This window comes from Plectropomus leopardus, chromosome 16 (genome assembly GCF_026936395.1).
Source record: "Plectropomus leopardus strain MGB_pleo_1.0 chromosome 16, ASM2693639v1, whole genome shotgun sequence".
In the NCBI taxonomy this organism is placed as follows: domain Eukaryota; kingdom Metazoa; phylum Chordata; class Actinopteri; order Perciformes; family Serranidae; genus Plectropomus; species Plectropomus leopardus.
In genome coordinates, this window is record NC_142191.1 from 8,317,390 (window position 1) to 8,339,827 (window position 22,438).

A 22,438-nucleotide genomic window follows, 5' to 3' on the forward strand; every position below is an offset into this window, starting at 1 on the left:
AAATAGCATGCTGAAACACGCCATAGCATAGAGAGTTGCAAAAATGGCTAAAACCAACATAATATGGCATGTCGAAAAAAATGACCAAAAAAGCAAGGCTATAGTAAGGCAAAAATGTCAAAAAATGACACGTCCCAAAAACAGATGAAAACTGTTTAAAACCTCATTAAATTGCGTGCCCAGACACGCCATAGTATAGAGAGTTGCAAAAATGGCTAAAATGAACATAATATGGCATGTCGAAAAAAAATGAGCCAAAAAGCAAGGCTATAGTATGGCAAAAATGTCAAAAAATGACACGTCCCAAAAATAGATGGAAAATGCTTAAAACCTCATTAAATTGCATGCCCAGACACGCCATAGCATAGAAAGTTGCAAAAATGGCTGAAAACGACATAATATGGCATGTCAAAAAAAATGACCAAAAAAGCAAGGCTATAGTATGGCAAAAAGCATTGAAAAATGACATGTCCCAAAAACAGCTGAAAACTGCTCAAAACCTCATTAAATAGCGTGCTGAAACACGCCATAGCATAGAGAGTTGCAAAAATGGCTAAAACCAACATAATATGGCATGTCGAAAAAATGACCCAAAAAGCAAGGCTATAGTAAGGCAAAAATGTCAAAAAATGACACGTCCCAAAAATAGATGGAAAATGCTTAAAACCTCATTAAATTGCATGCAGAGACACGCCATAGCATAGAAAGTTTCAAAAATGTCTGAAAATGACATAATATGATATGTCTAAAAAATGACCAAAAAACAAAGGCTATAGTATGGCAAAAATGTCAAAAAATGACATGTCCCAAAAACAGCTGAAAACTGCTCAAAACCTCTTTAAATAGCGTGCTGAAACACGACATAGCATAGAAGGTTGCAAAAATGGCTGAAAACAACATAATATGGCATGTCAAAAAAAATGACCAAAAAAGCAAGGCTATAGTAAGGCAAAAATGTCAAAAAATGACATGTCCCAAAAACAGCTGAAAACTGCTCAAAACCTCATTTAATAGCGTGCTGAAACACGCCATAGCATAGAGAGTTGCAAAAATGGCTAAAACCAACATAATATGGCATGTCGAAAAAAAATGACCAAAAAAGCAAGGCTATAGTATGGCAAAAATGTCAAAAAATGACATGTCCCAAAAACAGATGGAAAATGCTTAAAACCTCATTAAATTGCGTGCCCAGACACGCCATAGCATAGAAAGTTGCAAAAATGGCTGAAAACGACATAATATGGCATGTTGAAAAAAATGACCAAAAAAGCAAGGCTATAGTATGGCAAAAATGTCAAAAAATGACATGTCCCAAAAACAGCTGAAAACTGCTCAAAACCTCATTAAATAGCGTGCTGAAACACGCCATAGCATAGAAAGCTGAAGAAACAGCTAAAAACATCATAATATGGCATGTCGAAAAAAGTATGCAAGAAGCAAGGCTATAGTATGGAAAATTTATAAAAAAAAAATAACAGCATGCAGAGGCATATTATAACACACAGTGGTGAAAAAACATCCAAAAACGGACAGATACCCCATAAAATAGTTTGTGGAAAAAATGACAAAGCAAGGCTATAGTATGGCAAAAATGGTGAAAATTGGCATATCCTAAAAACAGCTGAAAACCACTTAGTATAGCATGTATAGGTATATTATAGCACACAGTGGTGAAAAAACATCCAAAACAACCAGAATGCCCTATAAAATAGCACATGGAAAAATGACCAAAGAAGCAAGGCTATAGTATGGCAAAAAATGTCAAAATATAACATGTCCCCAAAACAGCTGAAAACCACTTAGTATAACATGAAGAGTCATGTTATAGTATACAATGTTGAAAAAAATCTCCAAATATTGTCTGAAAACCCAAAAATAGCTTGTCAAAGAAATGACCAAAGAAGCAAGCATGGAGAAAAATGTCAAAATATGAAATTTTCCAAAATCAGCTGAAAACCTCTTAGTACAGCATGTAGAGGATTGTTATAGTAAACAATGTTGAAAACCCAAAGAAACCCCAAAAAATAGCATGTCGAAAATTGACCAAAGAAGCAAGGCTATAGCGTGGCAAAAATGGCGAAAACTGACATGTCCAAAAAACAGCTGAAAAATACTTAGTGTAGCATGTAGAGGCATGTTATAGTATAGAATGGTGAAAAAGCATCCAAAAACGAAAAGAAACCCCAAAAATTAGTATTGTGAAAAAATGACCAAAGAAGCAAGGCTATTGTATGGCAAAAAATGTCAAAATATGACAATTCCTACAAACAGCTGAAAATCAATTTAGTATAGAATGTAACAGTATACAATTTCAAAAAACACCTAAACATGGCTAAAAATAACCCACAAAATACCACGTTGAAAAAAAATACAGAAAATGCCATATTATAGTATGGAGAAAAATGTCAAAATATGGCAGGTCCAAAAAACAGCTGAAAACTATACAATGTCGAAAAAACATCCAAAATCGGACAAAAGGGCTGCTTGATGGAAAATAAGAGTATTTAGGAGCTAAACAGACAGGTAGTTCATTAATTTTTAATCCATTTCACTTGTATAGACACAAAGTTTTCCTGTTTACATTTTTATCACCTTTTTATCACTGCCACTCTTAAACTTTTTTTTTTATCAATTATGCATTCTTTGTCTTTACCTTTTTGTGATCAATTATAGGTATTTAATGGGGAGGTATCTCCATAAGCAAATTTTGGCTTCTAAACTCTCTTGCACAATGTTTCAGTTGTTTCATTTCTTTTTTTTGTCATTTTTCCTTCTTTTTTACATGTTTATGTGCAAATAAACAAAAAATATTTCCGAGGCGAGATTAAATGCCTCTTAGTTACCAGAATGAGAGTCCTGCCGGTGAAGACTTTTCGAGAGGTTGAGGTTTCTCTGTGAGCCGTCATTGTTCACGTTGAAAGCTGCTCTTACTCCCCTCAGCACAGTATTTGAGTCTGTGTAGAAGAAAAACAATAAGGTTAAGACCAATAATCAATCATCCTACTTATCCACTTTCAATTACATTCGATCTTGACTGGGTCAGCTGTAACTACATTACATAAACATCATGCAAGCTGTTAGTTAAGTACATTAGAGACCTGAACATCTCTGGTGATTTCCATCCTGATGACAAAGCAAATTTAACTCTTAGTTGTCCTTGCCTTTAGAGGAGAGTGGCTTTTTGTTGAAGAATATTGATTTTACTTTTCAAGACGTGAAGCTTAATATCATTATTCCTCTTCATTAAAGTTTCAGGTCAACTGTGACTTAATCACATCACAACTAATGCCATGTACTCTGGCCGTTTAATCCCGTTCTTCTTTCTGAGTGTGTGTGAGTCATCGCTTGATCTCTCTATAATGCCCATCTGAGATGTAGGTCATCTCAAGTGCTGCTGGGCTTGTGGCTCACCCATTGCACTCTGGCCCTCAATGCAATGTGGCAACACACAGGCCTGTGGGATACGGATGCACGGGGAGTTTTTATATCACAGCATGGTCGAGTAAAGCTGTCGTTCCATATGCGTGTTTGTGTTTCAGCTCTGCTGGCGTTGCGTGGGAAAATCGGGTTTATAAATAGCACGGCGGTATAGAAGTCTAAAGAACTGTGTATGGACTGGTGTATGATATGAATGTGTCATCTTGGATTGATCACAGAGTGATAAATCACTTTTTCTCTATTCCTTTAACCTGAACCTCTTCATGATCTAAGTTTTTATTTAGAAACAACAAAGAGGAATGTATCAGAAACACACACACATACACAAATGGACAAAAAAAATAATTTTATACCCAGCATCCCACCTAACCATCACAAGACAAAAGAAGGATCACACAGTGGAGGATCATACAGTGGGGGTAGTTAGAGAAAATGTTCAATGAGCTCAAAGGGCGCCATCTATTCCAGTAAAGATTACTGCTTCCCACTCACAACCAAAATACCTAAGAAGAAAAGACTCTTTCGGAAACTCTTTTTTTGCCACACGTTAGATAAATCGGTTAAACCAAACCAGTAAGGAAGTAAGGAAACAAATCTGCAATAGCTGCAACTACAAACCTTAGTGCCCCCTTTAGCTAATGTGCATGACCACAAACACACACCCTCACTCACACAGGGGGAGGTTTTATAGTCATGCAAAAATTTAGCATCCTAGGGCAAAAACTGTGGTTGCCAAAGAGTGGGGAATTTATTTGTGGAGTGACCAAGCAACTGAGTGAGCTACAGAGCTTCTGTTTGCAGCTAAACATTGATAGCAATGAAACACAACACAGTTAACGTAGGAATAAACATTAAGTCAAACATGCAAGATCACAAGACAATAAAAAGGCAATATCGACTTTTTGACTGGAAATGTCAGTTGATCCACCACTTTAGTCCAGACTGAAAAATCCCAATAACTATCGGAAAAATTCCAATTAAAGTCTGTATAATCATTTGTGATCCTCAGAGGATGTTTTCTTTGGTCTTTCTTTTCTCTTAGGCCTCCATTTGTGGCTCAGAGGGGGATATATCAACAACTATCAGATGGATTGTCATGAAATTTTCTGCAGATATTCAAGATACTTGGAGAATAAATTCAAATAACTTGGTGATCTATCTAAATACCTACAAAACTAACTGCACTCCATCAGACTCAGTCAGGTGACGTACAGACCAGGGCCCCAGTCACAGCACTGTGCTTTAAAGCCAGTTTAACATTGTGGCCAACACCGTAAAAAGACTTTTTCTCAATGGTTTATATTATGAAAGAGACATTTATAAATCAATGGATATTTATTTTTTGAGCATCACAACCTCCTCAAAAAGACTCCTTTCTCTATCAGGATACTATCAAGGGATGCATGACAGTGGATTTTTTTTTTTGCATCTGATGTATAACAACACGTTTATCCGATTAACAATACAGCATAGATATATCCACTTTTTTCCTACCTAATTTTAGCAATCAAAGTCTCTTCTGTATTGAAATTAACATCTTATATTATGCATATTCTTATCTTGATGGCCTACCAGTAGATTAAGACATAAAATACAATGTTATTCATTTATGATATTCACTCATTGTGCAAAACAAGAAAAAGCATGTTTGCTGATTGCGATAGTTTACTTTGAAGCGAATATCAGCTGATACAGATGACGTGCCGATATTATCATGCATTCTTGATGTAATACTTTTGGTCCAATAACCTTCTGAAGTCTAAAAGAGCCACATGATTAATGGTTTTATCCCCATTCAAGTCAGTGGAGCGCTAAACTGGAAGTTAGCCGCTCAGACGCCAAAAGTCTCTAGTGGGCAGATCTGGTTCATTTCATAACAGGGAAACAGAACTTTTTTAGTTTCCTTTGAAACGGAGCAGCTTTCCAGAAATGAACGAGTCCTTGCTTCTAACGCTGTATCCAGTTCTCTTTATACATCAATGATAAAGTACGACAAAGCCCGCTTACAGCAGGAGGGAAGGGAGGTTGATGGGTCTAACAAACACAGGACATTTACCCAGGAGACTGGTGTTTGTGCCTCTGTGTGAAACCAAAGAAAACGTTATGTTATTTGAATGACGTGCCATCGCACATATGTCACGTGAGATATGCTGACAACAAAAATATTTATTTAAAGGCTAACCATGATCTTTATTTCTAAATGTAGTTTGTAGTTTTTGTTCAACTGCAATGGTTTCACAACCACATGTTCAAACTGCGACATTAATGGTCAAATACAAGCAATTCTGTTGATCAACGCCAAAGCAGCTGATTTTGGAAACGCCCCGAGGTGTCTTTTAAGCCATATGACCAGTTACGTGGTCATATGGCTTAAAGGACTTGCTTAAAATACACTGTTCTCTGTTTTAAAGCCTCAGTTACAAATTTAACTCTGTGGTTTCATGACATAGATACAGTCGTGAAGGATTTCTCTGTATAAAGAGATAGCATCTTTGCCCCTTTTGTTTATTTACCTGCAAACAGACACAAAAAGCCAAACACGCACGCACACCTCTACACACACACACACACACACAGACCTGTAAAGTCAATACCACAGCAGCAAACGGTATGCACAGTCAACTCTTTGCTCCGACCTTCCTTCACATTCAATTATTGCTGAATGAAAGGCTTAGTGCAAAACACAGATGCACAAACACACAGCGCACTTCATTTCCTCATGTGGGGTTGCCATGGTAACCAAGCACATCTGGGGCAGCGGGTGGGGTGTGTGTCCCCGGTGTTTGCATGCCTCTCTGGTTTAAGTGTATCAGTGTGTGCGAGCGCAGTGATCTCTGACCTTATCATTCTGAATCTCGTCGGACGATCTTATCTCTGTGACGAGGAGCCGGGAGACGGAGGACGAGGACGAGAGGGCGAGGAGGGAAGAACAGGTGTGAAGGGAAGGGGAGAACAGCGGAGATGAGTGCCCAAAGTGACAGATGAAGGTGTTGTCCCTGGCGTCTCGTGTTGATTGCTGTCCCTCCTGAGACAGGATAAAAAAACACACCTGTTTCAGATTGAGATGGGATTCATCTGAAAAATCAAGCAGATAAGAGTGTTTGTGTGTGTGTGTGTGTGTGTGTGTGTGTGTGTGTGTGTGTGTGTGTGTGTGTGTGTGTGTGTGTGTGTGTGTGTTTGGTGAATGCCAGAGAGGAAGCAATTACGAACATAATTGTTGTTCACTGCACAGTAATTAGGATTACTGGAGGACAGAGACAGATGGACAAGGACAAAGAGAGCAGCATCAGATAGTTTTCGTCCCCGCCAATGAAAATCAAGTTTTTAACACCTCTATGTGGTGTTTTCTTTATGCTACAAGACTAGGGATTAGTCAACCGATGATATTTCAGGGCCGATACCAATGGGGATTAATAGTCATTGATGAGACCAATAACTGATATTTGGAGACAATATGCATTTACAAAAAAAAGTAAAATCTTTGTCGATATTTAGAATTTGGAATATAACAAACTTCAACACAAAGCTTTGTTTAAATGCCTATAGCAAATGTTTGAAACTGAAACTTTCAACATCATATACAGCAAGTTCCCAGCAACTTTTTTTATCAAGTCAAGTGACAATTATTAAATAAGATATTCGTCTTTTTTTTTTTTCTTTTTTGTTGTTTTTTCTTTTTAATTTTTGTATGTGGATCATGTGGCTTTGTTAGTTTGTTTGTAAATGTTAATTTTTCTTGATGCAAACTAATTTTTTTTGTCAAAATAACACCTTAATTTCAATAATTCATCACAGAAAAAACTTGTGCTTGTTTCAAAGAATACTGATTTTTTCCCCAATCAAAGCTCACATTGCATTTACTTTGACAGCATGAAAAAGCCTATTGATTAACACATTAAATCTCACATTTGATTAAATTCTTTACGACCAGTTATTGCCGATTAATTGTCATCAACCCTATCATCTAACATTTGCAAAACATTATTAGCTGTTTGATGATGTAGTCAAGCAGAAGGCTATGGGTTACTGTCGAAGGCCTGAGGGGTCGGACACGGAGGCGGAGGCTGATTTGCATGTTCACAGGTCCCTGCATGCTAAATAAACCAAAACCAAGCAGTAGCTTTGCCCAGGGGCCACTTTTGTAAAAAGAGAGAAAGCCAAAGGACATTATAATAATTTATAATATAATAAATAAACATTATAAATAAATGGTATTGTCTCCTAGAAATTTTTTTTTGTTTACAAACCAGCTCTAATTTGATGCTTTTTATGCACTCCGGCATCTTATTTCTTTAAACTTCCAATGTGATTCTGTTTATTTTAATTGCAAATTAGAAAATCGGTGGGCCATCCAGCGCCGTGTTTAGCCTACAGGCAACAAGTTTGTGGTGTAGAGTTACATCTCAGATATATTCAGGTATTAAGGGATTTTTTTCCCATGGAAAACCATCTAAATATGTAATTCTGATAAATAGATTAGTTTTTTGGGGATCTGATCAATGCCCCAGTTGTTTCACAACAAGGACACTTTGTAAGGTTTTACATTTTTGTTTCTATTTCAACTCAAGCTGCACTATTTCAAATTCTATTTTACTGTGATTGACAGTGCAAACGTTAAATATTAAAAGCAAAGCAGACAGAAATCTATCATTTCTATGCAAACGCTCTTTGCAGCTGTACTCTCGCTCAAACTGTTGTGCTCGCTGCAGATTGCTGATTGCCAGCAGCGTGTCTGCAGCTGATTAGAGCTGCTGTTTTTCAAAACTTTAAAGCCATCACACACAACAACTTTGTGCAGTTATCAGTGAACGGATGCTGCTGAAGATGCTGCTCCGAGTGAGGAGTCTGGAGGGTGAAAAAAGCAAAACGAAGAGTCAAAAACAAAAGGAAAGCTTCAGCACAGTGACCAGGGCCTTAATCACAACAATGCAGATTTCAAAAACCTTCTGCTGATACTGGAAGTGAATGTAAAGCACTTTTTTTCAGTGCTTAATCAAGTCATTTATGTAACTGTAAACTATTTTTAATTCACTTTGAAGGAGTCCCACCTGCCTAGTAGCATGTGTGTGTGCGTGTCGCCAGATGGTAGTCTGTACTGCAGGGATATTCAACTTGCTTTGCTTGGGGGCTATTTTTGCAAAATGACAGGACAACAGGGGCCAGTCGCAGCAGCCCCACACATTTCTCGGATTTTATGACATTTCTTGATATTAGGACGTTTCTTGGATTTTAGGATGTTCCCAGGATTTTAGAATATTTGTAGGATTATAGGAATTTTTTGGATTGTAGAACAATTACTGGCTTTTTTCTAGGATTTTAGGATGTTTCTCGGATTTAAGGACATTTTTTAGGATTAAAAGATTTTTCTCTGATTTTAGGATTTAAAGATGTTTCCGGGATTTTAGGACATTTCCATGTTTTTTTTCTTTTAAAATTATTTTAAAATTGTTTTAAAAATTGGATTTTATTACATTTCTTTCATTTCATTTCATTTCTCTTAGGACGTGTCTCCGATTTTAGGATGTTTCTAGCACACTTCTATAGATGTCAGGACTTTTTTAAGATTTAAGAATGTTTCAGGAAATTTTTGATTATTTTAGGATGTTTCCAGGATTTTAGGACAATTGCTGGCTCTTTTTTTCCCTAGGATTTAGGGACATTTCCATGATTTTTTCTTTTAAATTTTTTTAGGACATTTCTTGGATTTTATTACATTTCTTTCATTACATTTCATTTCCCCTAGGACGTTTCTCAGATTTAAGGATTTTTTTTAGGATTTAAGGACATTTTTTAGGATTTAAAGATCTTTCTCCAATTTTAGGACATTTTCAGGATGTTAGGACTTTTCCAGGGTTTTGTATGTTTTCTGAATTTAAGGACATTTGCAGATGTTTCTCAGTTTTAAAGATGTTTCCAGGATTTTAGCACATTTCCATGATTTTTTTTTTCTAGAGCTGTTTAGGATGTTTATTGGATTTTATGAAATTTCTGGATGTAAGGACGTCTTGGATTTTAGGATGTTTCTAGGATTTTAGGAATTAAATGGGTTTTAAGAATGCTTCTCAGATTTTATGACATTTCTGTGATTTTAGGATGTTTCCAGGATTTTAGCATGTTTCTCAGCTTTAAGGATGTTTCCAGGATTTTAAAATATTTGTAAAATTTTCGGAAAGTTTCTTGGATGTTAGGACAATTACAGGGTTTTTTTTCTAGGAATTTAGGACGTTATCAGATTAAAGGATAATTTTTAGAATTTAAGGATATTTTTTTTAAGGGTTTAAGTATCTTTCTCCGATGTAAGGACGTTTCCAGGATTGTAGGATGTTTCTTGGATTTAAGGACGTTTACAGGTTTTTTGTTTTGTTGTTTTTTTATTTCTAGGATTTTAAAATACTTCTTGGATTTTGGAGCACTTCCGTGATTTTTTTTCATAGAATTTTACAACGTTTCTGGGATTTTAGGACATTTCTAGGATTTTAAGTCTTTAGGGGTTTAGCTAGGACCTCTATTTTGATGCTGTTTTATTTGCGTAGCGCCATCAAATAAACAGTTACAAATCAAATGCGCACCGTCATTTTTTAACCATCAGTCTAACGTTACTGTCACGTAAACAGACTGAATTAAACGCATTGAAACAAGTGAAAAAATCAACGTACCAACAGCGTCTCTGAGCGTTTCTACACACTGATGCCACCCTCTGCATGCCGCCTGCGCTTTCTGACACTCACACAGAGACTGTGTACAATCGGCAAAAGGGTTGCGGTATTTGCTTGTTTGTTTGTTTTTTAAGCACAACATTTTTCTCGCCGTGAATATAATCCACCGTCCGTCGGTGTTTACCACCTGTATGACCCGGAAGCGCAAATCCGCCTCAAAATTCACCTAATTGCAGCTCAGCGCTGCCGTCTGGTGACACTCCGCGAGTTACCTCATTCATGTTTTTAGGGCAGGGGTGTCCTATCTTTATTTATTTATTTATATATTTATTTGAGGGCCACATTAGATCATGTGAAAATACTGCTACAGTTACAGCTGCTTCTCGCATCAGGTGGGTTATTAAAAAAAAAACAAATAAAGCAATATATTTTTGAAAACACATGGAGTCACTTTAGGAATTATGTGAAGGATTTAGATCTGTCATATGATCAAGGGATTAACTAATTTTTGAGGAGCATACAGATTTTGTGCCTGTGTAAATTATGTACTTAATTGTTTTTTGTCTGTTAAATATGTCTCAATTCAGCAGTTATTGAAATGATGGTACTACATTTTGTATTGATTACCAGTTTTAACACATATGAGGAGCATTTTGTTTCTGATTTTATTTTTATTTTTTGTTTTATCTTTTATTCTTCATTCTGTGTTATGTCACAACTACATGTTTTGTGTTATGTGGTTGCAAAGATGTATTTTAAAATATGGAAAATCTAAATAAAAATATTTTGGGGAAAAAATCATACAAATGAGACAAACAACTGTTTCATTTTTCAGTGAGTAAAAATTTGCTGTTGACTTTTTATTTCTTTGCTTTAGGGCTGTGCTTTTGCAAGAATCTGGCAGTACAATAAATACTACGTTATGATTCAATATGTTAGGATATATTGCAATACTGTAGGCAAGCTGATATACTGTTGTTTTTTTAAAAAAAAATGAAGGAAAACTGTCATAAAGACCACTCCACCAGAGGCGTAAAATTCAAGGAGAAAGACACAGAATATGTTGTTGGGTCTGAATTATATGACTGAAGACAGATTACAGCACTGCTGCCAGTCAGGGCTTTAAACACAACACATGTAAACCAGTAATTTAAAAATCAACACTGTATTGATTCTCACTTTACATAAAAAAAATATATGTTCTCTTCCCAAATTAACCCTTTGACACCTGGTTTGACATCACTTTTCTTGTGCTGCATTCAGACGTCTTTCAAAAGTATTTAAACATTTGAGCTCTAAGCAAATTGCTTTGATTTATTTTGAAAGCACAGGGAAAATGGTAATAAGGAACTTGGCGAAAAATGTCCCACAAACTACAAGAAATTAGTAGATTTAGAAAATGATTTCTAAAAAATGTCAAGAACTGTATTCATAACTACTAGCTATAATGATATATTTTAAATTATGTTTACAGAATTACTATTTAAAAAAAATCCCCAGATCATTTCCTTGTTGATTTTTGGGTTGTTTGTTTTTTTAAGCTTTTTTGTTGTTGTTTGGACTGTTTTGTTTGTTTTTCATTGATTTTCAGGTAATTCTCTTTAATAATTTCTCACTAATTTCTGGGTCATTTCTTCTTAGGTCTGCTCATGGCCTTCTTCTCGTGTTTTTGAAATAAATAAAGCCAGTTTGCTAAGGTTTCAAAGAGTTAAACCTATAATGGGATGAGAAATTGATATACAAACGGTCAACTTGGGAGGTAAAGTAAAACAACATTTTCCTCCTCTGTCATCAATTGTTGCTAGAATTTTTTTAAAGTTGAAAGCTGCCCAGGAATAAATTGAAAATTTTGAAAGTAGAAATGAAAGATATTGCCCTTAAAAAACTTTGAATGATTACGAGAGAAAAAGGAAATGACAAGCAGAGACAGCAGCTGATATTTGCTGATACTTAATGTGCATGCGCTGCGTGGGCGGGAATGTTTGGGTACATTTGCAAGTGTGTGTCTTGCTAATAGGAGCAAAATCTTTGACCAGCTTTTTATAAATCTGTGCCTTTTTTCCCCTGATTGAGCGAGCAGAGCGAGGAAGGATTATTATTTCAGATTTAATCTTTCATGCCTGTAAATGAAATGTAACTCAAACTGCTTCAAAGACTACAAGCGCGTACACAAAATGTCTCTTGTGTTTCTCTCAGTTTTTGCTCGTTATTTACACATGTATTTGTGCACAATCACACCCACATGCCCGGTCAGATGTTCATGGAGAGCAATTTGCTGGTGACATTTCCCTGCGGCGTAATTTGCAGCGATTATTAACTCTGAGTCAACATAAATCTCAGTCTGCTTCCTCTTTGTACGTCACCTGTTCCCAGTGACTGCGCACATCAAGCCTAAATCAAAGTGCATCATTTATATCTCAGGCTCAGAACAAACAACTATAGCTAATTTATTATAAATCATTCATTCTTTACATTTCTACCAAACAGGTTTTTTGATTAGATTTCTGCCTTCCAGGCAGCGCCATAAAAATTACTCTGCAAAATAAGACTTGCTTCAAATAAAGCAATCTATCACAGTGAACATGCATCTTTTTTAAATGTTTCGTCGGTGTTACATTATCATGATTTGTGGCTGTGGCTGCAGGGATCATTTAAAACTGAAAGCAGCATATACGCAAAAAAAAAAAGTTTCTTATATTAATTTGGAGGCAGTTATACGTTCACTTTGACGGATTATATCTGCAAGTTGATCTTAATGTTGTGCTGAAACCAAGGCGGCCCTGAAGGTAGAGAAGTCAATACAGTGATGTTAAGTTTACTCGATTTGTAGTTAATGGACTAAAACAAAGTTCATTATGGTCCTTTAATCTGTTTCTGCGGCTCAGTAACAAACAGTGTGACTCTGGTTTTTCCTCTCTGTGTTTACACACTCACTAATTATCCAATCTAAGCTTTGATGAGTAGACAATTAATGTAATTCATGCAGTTTGTATAATTGTTTGTATAGTTGTACGTGATTTAACTAAAAAATAAAAAATAAAAATAAAACCTCTATGCCCCTAATTTTCTGGCAGGTGAGTTACAGTTTACAGTGGACCAAAATGCTTCAGCGGATACAAGAAAACCAGAGAGTCCGTCCTGTAGTGTCAGGGAGCTCGGATAATAAAGAATAAAGTAATAGTATTAGTAGAACTAACAAACACACTAGAATTTTCTTTTTTTTTGACATACTGGGTCATTGCAGCTCACACACTACTCATGCTAAATATCCAGATGCATTATTTAAAATATAAATTACAAACTATACATCAGCGCTTGTGTTTCAGACCTGGCTGACAGCAGGTGTTTGTCACAGCAAATTAGCAGAAAATGGCTTTTAAAGGTAATTTAGAAAGTGTTAATACAGTTTGTCAAACAGTCTGTGGTTTACAATGCTGACAGACAGAGTGGTTTATCACAGCTGCAGGCTGTAATGAAGGATAATTGGATAACTGTGCCCTATGTGTATTAGTGTTAATTTTTCAGAAGCTGATACCACAATGTAAAAATGTATGTGTGAATGTCTTGAATTTAAAATGTTAAAGTTCTGATCCAACGACATTTCGGGAGTGTTTAATTTCAATATCTTGTATCCTGTTTTAGACCGAGCATCAGCATGCGTCTCAGGTGATCTGATCACAACTGGATAGCACTAAATAAAGGTCTAAATCTTTGCAGTTGCAGTTTGATGGATATTGTTTGAAACAGATTGGGACTAACTTATGTAAACATGTGATATTTGATTTAAAAAAAAAAAGACATGATTGGATGTGATATAAGAATGCAAAGAAAGTGATTTTTCTAAGGTTTGCAAGCCTGTCATAGTTTGTTTGTTTGCATAGATTTTGCAAGGTCCCATGAATTGAATTTAGCCAAGACCTGAACTTAGAGGTGGGGCGAGATGGGTGGAATGACCCAAAAGGATTATGTGCTGATTCATGACTTTTTCTGCGTTTTTTGTTGTTGTTGTTGTTGTTGCTGTTTTGGTTTTACCAGTTTGATGAGTTTCATATCATCAGTTAGAGACTAATAGAAATAAGAGACATAACCCCATGTCTAAAAATGTTTTAGGACTCATGGCTCAATTTGTGTGTCAAAATTTCATAACATAATTAATTCTTTGACAATTACTTTCTTCGTTGTCAGTTTTATGGTTGACACTAACGTTTTTGCTCTGAAATGTAAATTTGGCACTACAGAAAACATCAATGAGAGCATCTAATGCGAGTTGTTAGCCCTTTATTCCATTAATTTGACTGCTGAATATTTATGGAGCCCATGATAGGACAGCATGTATGTTCCTCCTTCAAAGAGAGAAATGATTCATTAAAGCAGAATATTCCAGGTGTTTACTGTCCATCAAACCTTGAAGGTTTTATCACAAGAGCTTCCTCTCCCTGCAGGATGAGGCAGAGCGTGCCACCTCAAACATCAGTGATGAGTGTGTGAAAGTCATCTGAAAATGAGGAAGCCAGAGTGTAATTAAAGGTGCACTACACTGTTTTTTTTTTCACATGAAGGTCAGCTCTTTGCAGCTTGCAGCTGTTTAATGCCATCTGTTTTGAACTTTGAAATTAACCTTCATGATGTCATCAGGGTTATCTCATTTTTCCAGGCTCCAGTGATGCACAGGTCAGGATTTTTTAACACTTGCACCCCCCTGATATTTATGTGAATTTGCTTCCACCCAACGTGTAAACGCATGTTGTTGATCAACCACCCGAACCTGAACCACAAAACCACCAACTTTATGCTTTATAATAGCACAACCGTCAGACCGGGGACAAGGAGATAAAGACTGAAGCAGCATTTCTCTTAAAGCAAGCTTGGTGCTGGAAGTTTTCTATTTCACAAATAATGGGAGGAATTTTTATGAAATATTATCTGTGTTCATTGAATGGACACATATATGATAATGCAATTTTAAAAATAAATATTACACAAGCCTACTTTATTAAGGCAACTCGTAAAGAGCACCAGTGACAAAATCAGTTTGACCGCACTGCTCTAAGGACTCCTTTAACCCTTTGAAACCTAAACGAATTGCCTTGATTTTTTTTAATCATTTTTTCCAAAAACATAAGAAGGTGACAACTTGAAAAAATAGCCCAACAATTAGGAAATTATAAGCAAAATTTTACAAAAAGTAACTTTGGTAACAAATAAATTAGAAAATGAGCCAAAAAGAGAAGATTTAAAAATAAACAAATAAGTGAAGAACAAAAAAATCAACTGAAAATAAGAAAGAAATAAAAAAGTAAATGCATATGTATATTTTAAAAGAAAACTACCTGAAAATAAATGCTAAAAATTAAATCAAATAATAAATACATTTTCTTAAACATATTTACAAAGATATATTTTCTACTTGACTTTCAATTTTTTTGTGTGTTTTTCTTAAGAATAGTTTTCTTCTCATTTATTCTGCGTGACATGTTTCCCTCACTAAAGCTTCAGAGGTTTAAATATTTGTGAAAGGCATCTGAACAAGAGGTTTCAAAGGGTTAAGAAGAAATTTTTGTTTTGAGGTTAGTTTTATCATACCGGCTTTCTAGCTTAAATTAAAAAACACAGTCAGACACACTGATTACGTTGTGCTGAGCTGTCAAAATTCAGAACAACTAATGTGACAATTTTAAACTTCTTTTGGCATTTAAAAAAATAAAACAATGAAAAAATACAAAAAATGACCAAACTTGGTCAGCGTCCACATGCAGCATGCCTCTGTATGATGTGTTGTGAAGTGTGTGTGTGTGTGTGCGCACGTTGGTGTGTGTTTGTGTTTGCGCCCTCTGAAGCCCACAGGGTTGTTCTCTGCTTTTGCTCTGAAAGACAAAATATCCTTTTTTTACTTTCTACCCTCTTTTCTCTTTCTATTTTAGTCTCAGTTCCATCTGGCACCATCTGCCTTTCTGAACACATGTATCTGTGTGTGTGTGTGTGTGTGTGCAAGCGCGTATAAAACAAAGTGAGTGAGTGGGCTCTATATTCTGTGTCTGGACAGCTGACTATATTTATCCCCTCACTTTCTGCTCTTGTTAGCGCCAAATGTGCACAACACAAACTGTAATGATAATAAAATAAAATCATCTCACCGTGGCCGTGGGCTGAGAGCTGGCAATTATCACAATAATAATTTTAAGAAACTGAAGTGCTGGCAGCGGGAGAGGGAGGGAGAGCCATTCTTTGTGTTGAAGAGCCTCGGCTGCAAGGTGACTCAAACATGACTGGAATATGAACAAGCTTATCCCCCCTCCTCCCCCGCGCACCCACATACAGATACACAGCATCTATTAGGAGGAATGATGCTCGCTCTCTGTCATTCAGGGGAACAGCACAAATTACAGCTCTCTTTTAACGCTGTGGGAACCCACATTATTTTCAGCTGAACAAATATGTGTTTGGCTGATTTAATACAGTAATTAGAATCCGTGTGATACTGGGATTTTTTATACTTCAGGCCATTTATCTGAATAACAGTATTTTTTAACACTGAAGTAAACAGCAATACGGACAAAAATGATTTTCCAGTCATATTTTTTCATATTTTTTAGCTACCTTTTTTCTTTCCCATTTGCAAGTAAATAACCTACATCTCTGTAACCACACAAAACATTCAGAACATCATATATGAGCAAACGACTATTTGCTATGTAAAGATAAAGTGGAGTAATGACGTCCTGACTCACCCTTTAACCTCCTGCTCAACAGTTTGTCAGACCACATTTTGATATCTAAATGGAAAATGTGTTGAATTTAACTCAGTCTGATTGAGTCATCTCTACCACTCAGCTTAGGTTTGTTACGCTAAAAAAAATCCATCCATCCAGACATGAAGGCTCTGTGTGGTGGGATGTTCAAAGGTAGGCATATTTATTTGTCATATTATAGTTTTAGAGGTCTTAATAAACAGACTTATGTAACTTTATACAAAAATAAAAATCTAAAAGACCATTTGCTAAGATATAAGTAAACTTCTGATCATTTATTCTTGTTTAATGATACGTTAAATGCTATCCTTTATAAATATACGGTGAAAAAAATTCAAAACTATGATTGGTAAAACAATAATAAATTAGAATTTTTGTTAAATAAAAGAAGATGGATACTAAATTTCATGTTTTTTTTAATCATTTCTGAGACATCAAAGTACTGCAATGGAAAATATTCATGGAAATAATACTAATACTGGTAATACTACTAATTACAGTGTCACAAATTATATATGTTTGCATACCAATAATACTATACTTCTAATACTAATTTTATATATTAGATGTGACTGAACTAAATTAAAAATACATATAATAAAAATAGTGAAAACTTGTGGAGATATATATTTTTTGATAATTAAATATTCTTTCTTTGGGAAAAAAAAATAAAATAATGTAAAACATCTAGAGACAATTTACACGATCGATTTATATGAATACATGTTGCAAATTATCCTTCGGCTTTCTTGAATGGTCAGTGCAAATTTCAGTGCATTCCAGTGAAAAGAAAAGAAAGAAATTTGTGAGACTTAGAATAAAATCACAAAAATGATTAAATTTAGCTCCAGAGACAAAATTTGAAAAATGGATGTCTACAAAAGTATTTGAAGTAGAGCTACAGGATATAGCATGGTGTTATGAATGTAATATCTAACTTCACATAATTTTTGCATGGAAAATCCATGAAATGAACTGGGAGGTCTGGCTGGGATGGTAAGGAATGACCCTTCTACAGTCGCTGATGCCAGAATTTATAAGGTGGAGAAATCCTGAGTTCCCAAGTAAAGTATAGTCTTTAATATGAAATCTGACATCATTTTTATGTTGAAATCTCTAAAGGTCTCTGCACACCTGAATGTGTGACAGGTGCATCGGAGGAGAGAGCAATCTAAAGACAAAGAGAGGAACTCCTGCACACTGTCCCGTTTATAGCTTACATGTTTGAAAAAAACGGCGTTTCGATCGAGCAGACCTTCATCAGCTACGATGGCAGCATCAGATCATTTCTACATATACACAAACAGAGACGGCCGTCACCTGCCAGTACTTTGTACCATCAGCCAAGCAACAGAGTTCATTTTTTTCCCCATAGACCACAATCTCAGATTATCTCAAATCCCAAGCATCAGAATAACTGAAGCAAACATATCATTCAGCATCTATTCAGTCAGCAAAAAGCTCCTCCAGGCCAGAGACAAAACACAACCAAATGTAAGAGGTTTGTTAAACATCTCTTGGATGGTTGAAATCTAAAATCTGCCAGCTCTGTAACTCTGACATGAAACATAACATCCACATTAACAGAGAGACGTGACTCAGAGGGCAAATTCCAAGAGTCGAGACGATGCTATCTGTCCTCGGATTGTTTCTATGACACTGGACAGGCGATTACAAAACCGTCCTGTGTCCCCCTCGGCCCAGTCTCCGGTCACATCGCCACGCCTCTGACAGTCTCAGTTGGCAAGCTGTTAATTCGAAGTAAACTCTACTCGAAACACTCTGAATCTGAGCCCATCATGACACTTTCTTTTATCACATAAGGTCAGCTGATGACTAAATCCCAGTTATTAGATATGCAGCATTACTCCACATGATTCAACAGATTCTCTCACTACGAGGAAAGCTGTGAAACGAAGGAGCTGGCGGGATTTCACGATGGTAACACGATGGTAAGACCCCGTTTCACACAGTTCACACTGACTTTTTCATCATTTATTTAAAGGACCGATGTGTAACATTTAGTGGGATATACTTTATCTATAACTATACTCAAGTAAAGCACAAATACTTACGTACACTACTTGAGTAAATGCACTTAGTTACAGTCCACCAATGACAATTCACTGCCAGACGCCACTAAATACCCCCAAATTTTACTCACTTTACTTTTAAAGGTGAATCTTGGTGTGAGAAGTACAAAAACTGCAACACTGCACCTTTTATTTATATGTGTATTGTATTTTTACTCACCATGAGTCCCAGTACTGCTGGTACAGCAGGTACGAGGCCGCCTTCATCACTTCTGCTTCAGAGCTCCTAACTGTCTGCAGAAGGGAGAGGAAGGTCATTAACGTTTGTTAAATGTTTCATTTTACTCAGTGTCTGAAAATCTGTGTGATTTCTATTTTTATTTTTTTATTTATTTATTTTTTTTACTTTGACTTTTTGGGTGTGAAACAAATCATGGATCCAAAACAACAAAAGAAAATCACTCACTGTCCACTTATCTGCCTCGCACTGGCCTTTAGGAGTCAGTTTACAGACTTTCTCTTCATTTATTTAAGTGATCTCAATGTGGGAAAGAAAGCAAAAGAAAAAGTACAAAAACAGCAACAATGTGCCTTTTAGTTATGTGTGTGTTGTATGTTTATTCACCATGAGTCCCAGTGCTGCTGATGCAGCAGATACAAGGCCGCCTCCATCACCTCTGCTTTAGGCCTCCTAAATGTCTGCAGAAAGAAGAGGAAGGTACTTTCTGTTTGTCATTACTGTTTTTGCTTTTAATTTTCTCATAAAATCACAAATTTATTTATCGTAAAATTACAATTTTGTCTTGTAAAATCCAGACTTTATTCTCATAATATAACAAATTTATCCTCATAAAATTACAACTTTTTTTGTAAAATTGCGACTCTTTTCTCGTATTATTATCACTTTATTCTTGTAATATTACAAGTTCATGCTCATACATACTTTTTTCATGTAAAACTATGACTTCATTCTCGAAACATTATGACTTTTTTGCTTAAAATTATTACAATTTTATTTTTTAAAATTATGGCTTCATGTTTGTAATATTATGACTTTATTGTCGAAATCTAACCTTTTTAGTTTCTTTTTGCCCCTAATCACTCACTGTCCTCCTATCTGCCTCAAGCTGATCTCAACGAAGGGAAACAAGCAGAAGAAAAAGTACAAAGAGAGAAACACTGTGCCTTTCAGTTACGTGTGTGTGTGTGTGTGTGTGTTGTATGTTTACTCACCATGAGTCCCAGTGCTGCTGCTGCAACAGGTTCGAGGCCGCCTTCAGCACTTCTGCTTTAGACCTCCTTAACGTCTGCAGAGGGAAGAGGAAGATCATTAATGAAAACAGCCAATAGTAAATAGAAAATTGGGGATGCAGCATTTGTCAGTTCCGCCCCAAATCTCTGGGACACACTACCTAAAGATATCAGAGAAGCGAACTCGCTAAATATTTTTAAAAGAAAACTAAAATTTATCTCTTCACGTTAGCTTTTAACTAGCTCTAACTTGGCTGCTTTGTATTCTGCTTTGTCCTTGCATACTGCTGCACAGCTTTAAGATGCTCTATTTTCCTTGATTTTATGCATTTTATCTACTCTATTTTTAGGCTTATTTTATTAATAATGTCAGATCGTTAAATTTTATTTATCTTATTTTCCATTTTATGTTATGCATTCTGTGAAATAAATTTCTGTCCTTATTTTATTTTACTTTTACTAGTATCATCAAGTAGATTTTATTGATTTGCTGATGCATGTCTTTTTGGCTTTTATGTTTTTTTCTTGTAAAGCATGTTGGGCTGCATTTCTTGTATGAAAGATGCTATACAAATGTAGTTTATTAATATTATTATTACTGTGCATGTTAGTTTGTCAAATGTGTCATTATGCTTAATGTGTGAATATCTGCATATCTTGTGTTTTTTTTTGGGGGGGGGGTGAAACAGCTCCTGGATCCAAAACAACAAATGAATATCACTCACTGTCCTCCTATCTGCCTCCCGTTGGCATGACTTTGCCCACAGACCACAAACTGCACCAGGATCATTAACTCACCTCCTCTCCTGTCTGCATGCGGAGCGTCATGTGATACTGTCCTTGTTTTCAGAGTTCCAGTGAAACCAATTATCCACAGGGCAAAATACAGTTGACAAGTCCTCCCGGAGTTTGTCCCACCCAAACACGTCCAGCACAGACAGCAGGAGAGGGAGGTGTCAGGGTGAAATCATCTGTGTAAAAAAACACCCTGAGGGAGGTGGAATTACCTGTAACCCACTAAAACAGCACACGTGGAGAATTTAAAGTGATGTACTCACACAAGAGTCATGTCATACTCACCACTCTGAGCCTCTTTTAAAAACAGAAACAGCAGCTTAATTCACCAATTCATTCCAGCAGATCCACTCTTAAACCTACTGACTTCCTGCACATATTTTCACAATAAAAGAGCAAACATAGTGGACACAGTATGTCAGGTATCAACCTTTTTTAAATATAACATTTACCTAAATTTATGACACTTTTTTGACAGTTCATCTTTTTCTTATTCAAGCGTTCGTATTTTCCAAAATTGTTACTGCTTTACCTATTTCTCACCCAAAATGTCTTCAGAAAAATATTTCAGTGCATTATTGGCTGTAATACAAGAATTTTCTGAGGATGGTGAAGGAAAGACCCATCAGCGAGTACTGTAAGAGAGACATTGAGGCGGGGCATGCCTTCTCTGCCCAGGGAAATGCGAAGAACAAAAATGAATAAAATTAATATAAATTAAAATCATAAAAATGAAACAATAATACAAATAAAATTTAAAAAAAAAAACTAACCAAAACAATAATAATAACTTTTTAGAGCACCTTACAAAGCAAAGCAAAAGCAGAAATGGCAGAAACTGGATACTCAGAGGCCAATACAACAACAAAAAGCCAGATAGTCCCATCGAACACATGGAAGACAAAACAAGGTAGAGTTAAGACAAAATTAAAACAAGCTTGGGGACAAATAATGCAAGATGCAAGACACAAAACGTCAATATAAAATAATACATACAAAAAGACGAAAAACAATAAAAGCAAAAATAAATAAATAAAAAACAAATAGAATAGCACAAAATTAAAGGAAATAAAATGAATAAAAATAAATAAAAATAAAACATCACATAAAAGCAAGTCTATAAAATGGGTATAAAATTTAGATTGAATTCTCAACTGTGGAACGGCCAGAAGGGCCCCGCCTGGCTCAATGCATTCTGGTAGTTGTAGGTTTTCTACCTATTGAGCAGAAGCATCCTTTTCCAAATTTGAAAGTCTTTGCACCTTTTTACTGCAGAGGCTTTTCAGTTTTATGAAAAGAACATCTTTCCAGCAGTGAAATACTTCTTTAAGGAGCGGTGGTATTTACTGTCTCGATATTATGGCAAAATTCAACAGACCGGATCCACTTTATCGTAATAAAATTGGATGTTCAGAAGGTGCACTCTCTCTGGAATTAAAGTACATTGTGGCTAAGTGTTGACGTCACGGTTCATATTTAGGGCAAAAAATTGCTTTTTTGAATACAGCCTGGTGAA

At 35.8% G+C, this 22,438-nt stretch overlaps 1 long non-coding RNA gene across 1 annotated transcript; it reads right to left on the minus strand.

The window, feature by feature from the left end:
* Positions 1-1,486: 1,486 nt before the first annotated feature.
* On the minus strand, positions 1,487-19,557 carry LOC148186813 (uncharacterized). Its single transcript, XR_015779099.1, has 4 exons — positions 19,502-19,557; positions 19,097-19,170; positions 6,278-6,463; positions 1,487-2,954 (listed from the first exon to the last, which is right to left on the minus strand). It is a non-coding gene; the product is annotated as an uncharacterized LOC148186813 (long non-coding RNA).
* Between the last annotated feature and the right edge of the window lie 2,881 nt (positions 19,558-22,438).